We start from the raw sequence: 9,383 nt of genomic DNA on the forward strand, positions 1-9,383 counted from the left end.
GAAAACTGCAGGCGAGACCGTTGCGATGCTGCGGCAAGCCTTTAATGATGAAGTTTTGGGGAAATCACAGGCCTACGAGTGGTTTTCCCGTTTCAAATCTGGCAACATGTCAACTGATGACATATCACGCTCCGGGCGTCCTTCGACAAGAAGAAATAACGAAAACATTGCCAAAATCAGACGTGCAATTGATGATGATCGTCGAAAGACCATTGACGAAGTTTCTGAGGAAACAAACCTGTCATGGAGCACGGTCCAGCGAATTTTAACCGAAGATTTGCACATGAGACGAGTGTCTGCAAAATTTGTTCCTCGCTTGCTCACAGATGACCAAAGAGAAAACCGCGTGAGAGTTTAACACGACTTGAAGAGTGAAGTGCAGAACGATCCAAATTTTCTTAAAAGAATTGTGACTGGGGATGAGTCTTGGTGCTATGGGTACGATCCAGAATCAAAGCAAGCATCGAGAAAGTGAAAAACTCCAAATTCACCACGACCCAAGAAAGCATGTCAAGTGCGATCCAATGTGAAAACAATGTTGATTTGTTTTTTGATGTGAATGGCATTGTCCACAAAGAGTTCGTTCCGCCAGGACAAACAGTCAACCAACATTTCTATTTGAATTTGTTACGAAGATTACGAGAGAGTGTGCGACGAAAACGGCCAGAAAGGTGTAGAAATGGGAACTTGTTGCTTCACCACGACAGTGCTGCAGCCCACACAGCTCTGACGGTCCGACAGTTTTTGACAAACAACAACATGGTGCTTGTGCCTCATCCACCCTATTCACCTGCTCTGGCTCCGTCAGACTTTTTTTTTTGTTTCCACCGATGAAGAAATGTCTGAAAGGAAAGCGATTCAGTGATGTAGATGACGTCAAAAAACACGCTAACGACTTTGAACGGTATCCTGCCTCAAGACTTCCAGCACTGTTTTCAGCCGTGGGAAAAGCATTGGGACAAGTACATTAATGCATATGGACAATACCTTGAAGGGAACTAAAGTACTGTGAATGTAGAGTTGAATAAAAATGAAAAAAAAAAAAAAAAAAAACTTTCGGTTATTTTTGGGTCCCCGTCGTATGCACATTAAAACTAAATGATATGTAAATCTTCATTAAACTATGGTATTCACTTACCTTTAACCCTTATTTAATAAATAGCGCTTGCCCCACTATGGCTCCAAACCCTTCATATATATGCAGAGTGGAAGTGACATAACTGTGCAGATTGAAGGGGCAATAGATTACATTAACATAAATAAGCATTTATTACCCGTTTCGTAATTAAATGCACACTTAATTAGAAAATTAGACTGAACGTTCGCGTAGTTTGGCAACGGCGCATCGCCGGAACATCTACATCCCGAAATACACACACTAACTCAGGTCTAAATAGCAGCATTCCGTCTTTTAGTTACTGCTATATAGGGATTGGCGTAATTTGGATATAAAACATTCTCTTTTTTAAATTTAGACACCCATAGTCTGTTACCATGATACAATTTTCTAATCGGTTTTTTTATATGTTAGTACTATGACCTTCTAAAATGATTCCATTGCGTTTTCAAGTATGTTGGCGTCTTCTTATCATAATAAAGTGTGTTTCAAAACAGACTTTACACATATAGAGGCCTGTAGAATGTTATTCACGTATCTTACAGAAATGGTTAAGGTGTCGTTTTAAAGGACAACAATTCAAGTTTCTACCAAGCAGTTATTTTGGTTCGATGTGACTACCGTTTGTGATATAGCATACATCCAACCTATAGTCAATTTATTGCCATATACGAGCCAGTAGATCAGTAGTCAGTTCTGCAACTGCGGCATTAATTCGATTTCTCAGCTCAGAGAGATGGGCAGGTAAAGGAGGAATAGACACTCAACTCTTCACAGTTACGTATATTAATGAATTTATTAAATCATAATTTTCAGTGAAATTAAGTATTGAAACTATCGAAATAATGTTTAAACTCTAACATTCGCAGACACCACAGGAGAATAATTTTTAACACTCTTGAAATTAGTTGGAAGTGTCTCTTCTTACCTTATTGCATGAAGTGACGAGACACAAGCTTTTTTTTTAGTAGGCTATTTTACGACGCTTTATCCACATATTACGAGACAAACGTACACCACAGGACATGTGTATTATGAAAATGTAGCTTGTTCGTGTTGAAGGCCTATGTGATATGGATTAATAATAACTGTTCTGTAATGTTCCTAGAACAATCCATTGAGATACTCCCACCTCACGACCAATATCACAGCTACTACGCCCTACATTTTGTACCAAGATATTCAACATTTTTTTCTCCCTATTGACAATTTTCTTCAGGTCGTTTATTAACACAGTTACGGGAAAACCAGATATTAAATTTCCCTGTGTCGCGGATATGCTGATATAATGAAATAAATATCTTTGCATTTGTGACATTCCTACTCGGAAATTGTTCTTCATACAGTTGCCTGGTATCACAGGAATTACAACGTGATTCTGTATAACTTAAAATAATGTTGATATATTCGTGGTATGACAATTTTGGCATAGTTTAATGCTCAGTCATTAAATTATTTTATAAGACAAGAAGAAATCGCATGGTTTCGAAAACCGGGTTAACTCTCACTCACAGAGCGGCCGTTTATGCAATACTGTTCGCTTCGAACACAAACACGAATAATGGCAGCATTTCGTCTCGAAGTAGTCACTACATCTGACAAGCAAACATTCTGATGGGAGCAGATAAAAAAATATTTTTTTTTTCTTTCACCTTGTTAATAATGCAAAAAGAATACCTATACAAATTTTGGCCACTTAACCGCAATTACGAGGGCCGTAAAAATAAGTTCACCAGGGGGCCGTTAACAGAAAAAAACACAATTTTATTGGAAAAATTTATTGGAACAGACATAGCAATTGTTGAGCTATTTTTCAACATATTCTCCACCGGAACTGAGACATTTGTCAAATCATGGAATCAACAGAGAGGTGCAGAAGGCTGTCAAATGCTGGTTCCGGTCCCAGGCTGCTGACTTCTACGACACAAGGAAACAAAAATTGTTCCCATTATATGACAAATGTCCCAATTCCAGTGGGGTTATGTTGACAAATAGCGCAACAATTTCTGTATCTGTTTCAATAAATCTTTCTATACAATTGTGCTTTTTTCTGTAAACAGTCCAAGGGAAAATCTCTTTCTGAACTGCCTTGTAATTGCGGTCGAGTGGCCAAAATTTGTATATGCACGTCTTTTGACATTATTAACATGATGGAAGAAAAAAAATTGCCTTTTTTTGTCTGACCCATCACCATGTTTGCTTCTGAGTTGCCAAACATCCTGATGTCATGAAATAACAATATGTGTTATTTTTTATTTAATTTGCAAGAAAACCGTTCATATTATTGAATAACTACTAACAAATAAATCATATCTTACTAGCGTCTTCATTGATAAGAGTGAAAAGTAAAATTGTATGATTAGCATTTATGAAACAAACAATGTTAATATTTAGGGCGAGAGTTATTTGTTTTGGACTAATATGGTGTTAGAATTTTTTGTTGTACCATATCCAAGAAATAAGCTATTAAAATCTGCGAAGTTATATATTACTTCCACCCTGTTGGTATATACGCGTTGTAATTTTTAAAGACATCTTAATTTTTATGATAATGACCAATAATAAAAAGAAGTTACTCATGTTTTAAGGAAATTGATATATTTTATGTGTAAGACAGCTAAGTTTGTAACTATCGTTGGTTTGCAATACAATTTTTTTTAAATTCCGAATTCATATGTTTTGAGTCATCATGAAGTCAGTCTGAGACATATCCAAGAAGGTCATTGTCAATAAGATGACAATATTAACTCTGGGCTTAATATATTGTTTCTTCTCACAAGAGTCTCAGTACTTAATGTGCAGATAGGAAATTAAAATTTGGCACGAGTCTTGTTGGGAGTCCACCTATATGAAACAACAATTGAGGGGGTCAGCGCAACAGTGGTCTAAGCCACTTTTTTAATGTAGTAAAAGCTAGTTAAAGTTATATATATATATATATATATATATATATATAAGTGATATTTTAGGAGAAAAATTACACGCCTTCTAACAAGCTATATAATGGTAGATTGTTCTATTCCACTTCGTAGGAAGATATTTCACGTCAAAATCAGCAGAATGCTCAACATTTAATTTTTCGCATTGAGAAGGGTTAGAACACTGTTGCGCTGACCCTCTCAATTCCACATGACTATCCACAAGTGGCATATTTACAGGGGCTCTTTTTCACTGCAGATGCGCAGTGTGTTGTAAGCGAAACTTATACAATAAGGAAGCTACAAATTTTATTTCCTTATCTGTACATTATCGTTCAGTATTATTAGAAGATGATATAATTAATTTCATCTCCATTAGTCACCTACGCTCTGAAATTGGAACCACTAAGCTGTCTGATATCGTTGAAAACTCTTAATTTGCCACACAATTATATGAAAATGATTAAATACCTATTTAAAACCAACTCCTGTTTTGTCTGATAATGCTATCACACATATGCTATATGACTAATGGCCTGTAAGTAAATAAATTATTTAAAATAAATTTTGATTATACTTTTATTTGCCTTTTGTTAACAAAAAGTCTTGTACTTCAGTTTCCTTCTGCTAGTGTGTACAATGGAGTTTAAAGGTATCTGATCTACAATTATATGTTCATGTAAGCGAACTTTGTATCTCCTTGGACATATCAGGTGCGTTTGACAATTCCTGGTGGCCAAAAAAACTCCATCAACTAAAACTTAAAAAATGTCCTAGAAATTTATATAGAATAGTTAAAAACTATTTCGAAGACCGCAGAAGTCAGCTCACCATAAGCGACGAGACCATTATCAAGATGGGACGAGAGGATGTCCACAAGGATCAGCATGCAGTCCAGGTTTCTGGATTAGGTATACTTTATGATGATCTGCTACAACAACGACTCCCTGAAGGATGCACGCTGCACGCTTACGCCGACGATGCTCTATTACTTGCAAAATCAAGCACATTTAGGCACTTAGAGGACATAGCCAATGAAGCACTAGCGGCCGTCCACATGTGGGGCAAGACAAATAAACTCAACTTCAATGCGTCCAAAACATCAGCAATGCTAACTACAAGAAAAAGAAACATAGAACCGATAAGCATCTCTATGGATAACACAAGCATTGTACTAGTTGATGAACTTAAGTACTTAGGCATAGTCCTACTGTAGGTAAGCGCCTGACTTTCCGTCCACATCTTCAACACATTGCTGGTAAAGCTAACAAGCTACTTTCTGCTCTTTCCGCTGCAACTAGACCCACATGGGGCCTTAACTCCTCTGTACTAAAGATAATATATCGGGGAGCAGTAGAACTTATGGTTCTGTACTGTGTGGCAGCATTTCAGCATATATTACAGAAAAAAATGGGCGCAAGAAAAACTGTCTCAGATTCAACGATGATATCTCTTACGAATCATCCGAGGATGTCGTACAATATCTACTGCAGCCTCTCAGGTGATAGCAGATATTGAACCATTATATTTGGTTGGTGAATTTAAAGCAAACATCAGCAATATAAAACAAGGCCGAAAAATCCCTCAGTTTTTGACACATCTCCGTGTAGAAGAACCAGCAAATCCTCTCCAGGCAGGGCATCCATCTTTATACATACCCTGTCTCAAAGAAATTTGTGATCCAGATTCCCATGACTGTTTGATCTATACAGATGGATCGCGTTTGGATAAACTGTCGAATCAAAATGCCAAATTAGGCTGTGCCTTTGTTGCCTACAGGAACGACAGCGAACACACCTCAGCTATCTTCAAACTCTCCTCAGAGTGCTCAGTGTTTCAGGCGGAACTATTAGCTTTGCGAGAAGCAATCAAATGGTGTAGTCAGTCTGGTTACAGCGCTTGCGTACACAGTGACTCGCAGTCAGCAGTAATATGAATTAATGATAAATATAACACTTACATTATAGCCTCAGAGATAAGAACGTTAATAATGAAAAGTAGTGTCGTCCATATTTGTATAACTTGGGTCAGAGGGCATACTGGGATAGTTGGAAATGAGAGAGCCGATGAATTAGCAAAGATGGCAGCCAACTCTGATGTGTCACTGTCGTACAATTTATGTCCGATATCACATATCGAAAAAGTAGCCAAAGAACATTATATGCAAGAATGGAACGAAAGATGGGTCAATAGTGATAAGGGAATTCTTACAAAAGAGCTGTATTTTCCAACGGTCTATGATCGTAATAAATGTAAAGTAATAACGCCAAATTTAGTACTGACACAGTTTTTGACTGGGCATGGAAAATTCGGGGAATACTTAAATAGATTCCATATTAAAGACGATGCAACTTGCATTTGTGGGGAGGAATCTCAAGATGTCAAACATGTATTATATGATTGTCCAGTCTTTTGCCGTGAAAGATACGAGCTTGAGTTGTTACTGAACACCTTAAATTATATATTTACCAAACCGTTAACCAATATACTTACCAACTCCAAATCATATAAGTATGTCATGTCCTTCTTGAATAGAATATTCGTGAAACTGTAAAATGTTAAATTATTCCGGGGGGGGGGAATCGTATTAGTTCTAATCAACTATAATGAAACTGTAAGTCTTCAATTTCGTATACTATAATATTGTACTATTGGTTTTAATTTTTATTTTAATTAGGCATTTGATTTCTAATTTTGAGCCATTTCTTGTAATACCTGATTATTGCCAATTGTTGTTACTAAATAATGTATTTAATTCGTAAATTTTAAGCCATCTTTTAGTATAGCTATTATTTATTGCTCCTAAAATAACATATATATATATATATATATATATATATATATATATATTTCTTCCTATAGCCATTAGATATAAATATAGAGACATGCCTTGAGGCTTTATGAAACGATCCATTCTTTCATTAAGGTGCATTCTTGTACATAATTCATGTGAATTGTAACCTTGACCACAATTTTGTATTATAATTTTATTATTGTTTATTGCTTATAAAATATGTATCTTGATACCAACTATAACCCTAATATACCTCAGGGTGAAATAGGGTTTATTAAATTGGATAATAAAAAAAACTACGGAATAATTCGGAACCAAAGATATAACAAATTACAGACTTTGAAATAGTTCCGCTAGTATTCAATAGGTGACAGTATTATTGCGATGGGTCGAAAAGTTTTCGGGAAAAACAGTATCATCGGTTTCCCACTGCTATTTGCAATCATCAGAGGAGGATTAAATTTTTAATTCTATAATGTGGGTATATTTATGTGCTATCGGCGACAGGGCCTATTATCTTCGCCATTTAATCATAGAACTAATAACTAAAGAAGCCACATTTACACGAACAGATTATCGATCAATATCGATTACCAGCGGTCAGGTATCTTTGAACGTCAGTGTACATTAAGCTAATATTCACAATTCCCAATGCATCGAGTGCATGTAAACATTAACGTCAATTCATTTCCTACTACTGCATTGTTACCAGTCGTGTGATTGAAGCAATAAATGTTAATTTGTTCTCTTGTTTACCCTCCTTGTTACGAATCAAAATAACAGTTTAGTGGACAAATACTTTTGTGTTTTCTAAAGTCTAAATAAATTCGCCATTTGAAATGAAAGGATTTATGATCTATTTCACAAGAGTAGATATACGACATGTAGTATGATACCGTATATGTAATCATGTAAATGTATTCCTCTAATTACTTTGAACATAATTATGTTGTGAAATGTGCAGAAATTTAATGGATATTTTAACTTCATTAAATCTCCTTGAAAGTGAGATGTTATTGGTATCCTTAGAGTTCAATGAAGATTCTGTAGTTGGCACAACTGATAACAAGGAAGCAGCTGATCATAACACACAACTGCCATCTAGCGGAATATTTCTTTGGTCGGCGGGAAAAGCACATAAGTGATTTTTTTTTTCAGGAGAGACTTTCTTTTTAATTTACTCTTAACTGAATATAAGTATAATAATGAAATTCATGTATGTTGGTTAAAATAAGACCCTTGTCAATTTAAAATACAAGAAATTTTATTATTTCAAAAATTAGAAAAAAATACTAGACCTATGTGATTAGGTACAACAAAAAAATCTACTTTTTTTTTACTTATGTACCTTTTCCCGCCGGACAGTTCAGTATTTTCGTAAGTCAACATTTTATTGTATTAGAGTACTTCGTTACTTCTAATCTTTATATACTTTTTTTTTCGTCCAGACCTGTCTAGCCGCGAAACCAAGTGGCCCGGGTTCGATTCCCGGTTGGGGCAAGTTACCTGGTTGAGGTTTTTTCCGGGGTTTTCCCTCAACCCAATATGAGCAAATGCTGGGTAACTTTCGGTGTTGGACCCCGGCATTATCATTTTCATCTCATTCAGACGCTAAATAACCCAAGATGTTGATAAAGCGTCTTAAAATAATCTATTAAAATTTAAAAAAAAAAAAATTTTCTAATCGTGTAATAGTACTTCGTTATTTCTAATTTTATATACTTTTTTGTAATCGTGTAATATTACTTCGTTACTTCTAATCTTTATATACTTTTTCTAATCGTGTAATAGTCAATTAAATCCCACTCTCGTTTTCATTTTCTCTAGATAAATGTGCTCGTAATCCTCTCGCAGATTTATCGATAAAATCAAAACCTCTAGTGAGGTTACTGTTGATTATAACTATAATCATTACAGTAACAGTGCTCATAATAAAAGTAGAAGCAAGAGTAAGAACAGTATTGTCGTCATGCTAGAATTATTTACTTATGTTAAAATTGTCTCCATGGCTAATTGAATTATGTTTCAAGCACTTCTCCGCATGACTTCTGGTTCAGTACTCCATTTCCTCGTAATTAATTTCCTGTCTTTTATTTGTTCTACAAAACCCGCACTGCTCCCTCCATAGCATCATAGCATTCTGAAACAAAAAATAATGTGTATCTCTCAATTGACTTCTCGGTATAAATGTCTATCAATTTTATTTTCTTATAGGGACAAACAGAACTTACCGCAAAATATCAACATTCTCAATATTGCATATTTCTAGTTTAAAAATAAGTACATTGTGGTTAAGCTGTAACCCTACTGATTATCAGTATTTTAACGGTTGTAGAAATGTTCCACTAGGTAAGTTTATGTTTCACTTTTAGCTTGTAAAACGATGAAGTTGAACACGTCTCTAAAGTTTCATTGTTACGCGATTACTCCACGTTGATAAGAACTCCCACCAGTTCTGAGTGTATTGATAAGTTAGACAGAGAGCAAGAAGAAGTGAGTAGGAAGCACTGAATTATGTTTTGTTGTAGAAATTAATTGTTTAGTTCACGAGTAG

The sequence above is a fragment of the Periplaneta americana genome, chromosome 5, assembly GCF_040183065.1.
Source record: "Periplaneta americana isolate PAMFEO1 chromosome 5, P.americana_PAMFEO1_priV1, whole genome shotgun sequence".
Classification (NCBI taxonomy): domain Eukaryota; kingdom Metazoa; phylum Arthropoda; class Insecta; order Blattodea; family Blattidae; genus Periplaneta; species Periplaneta americana.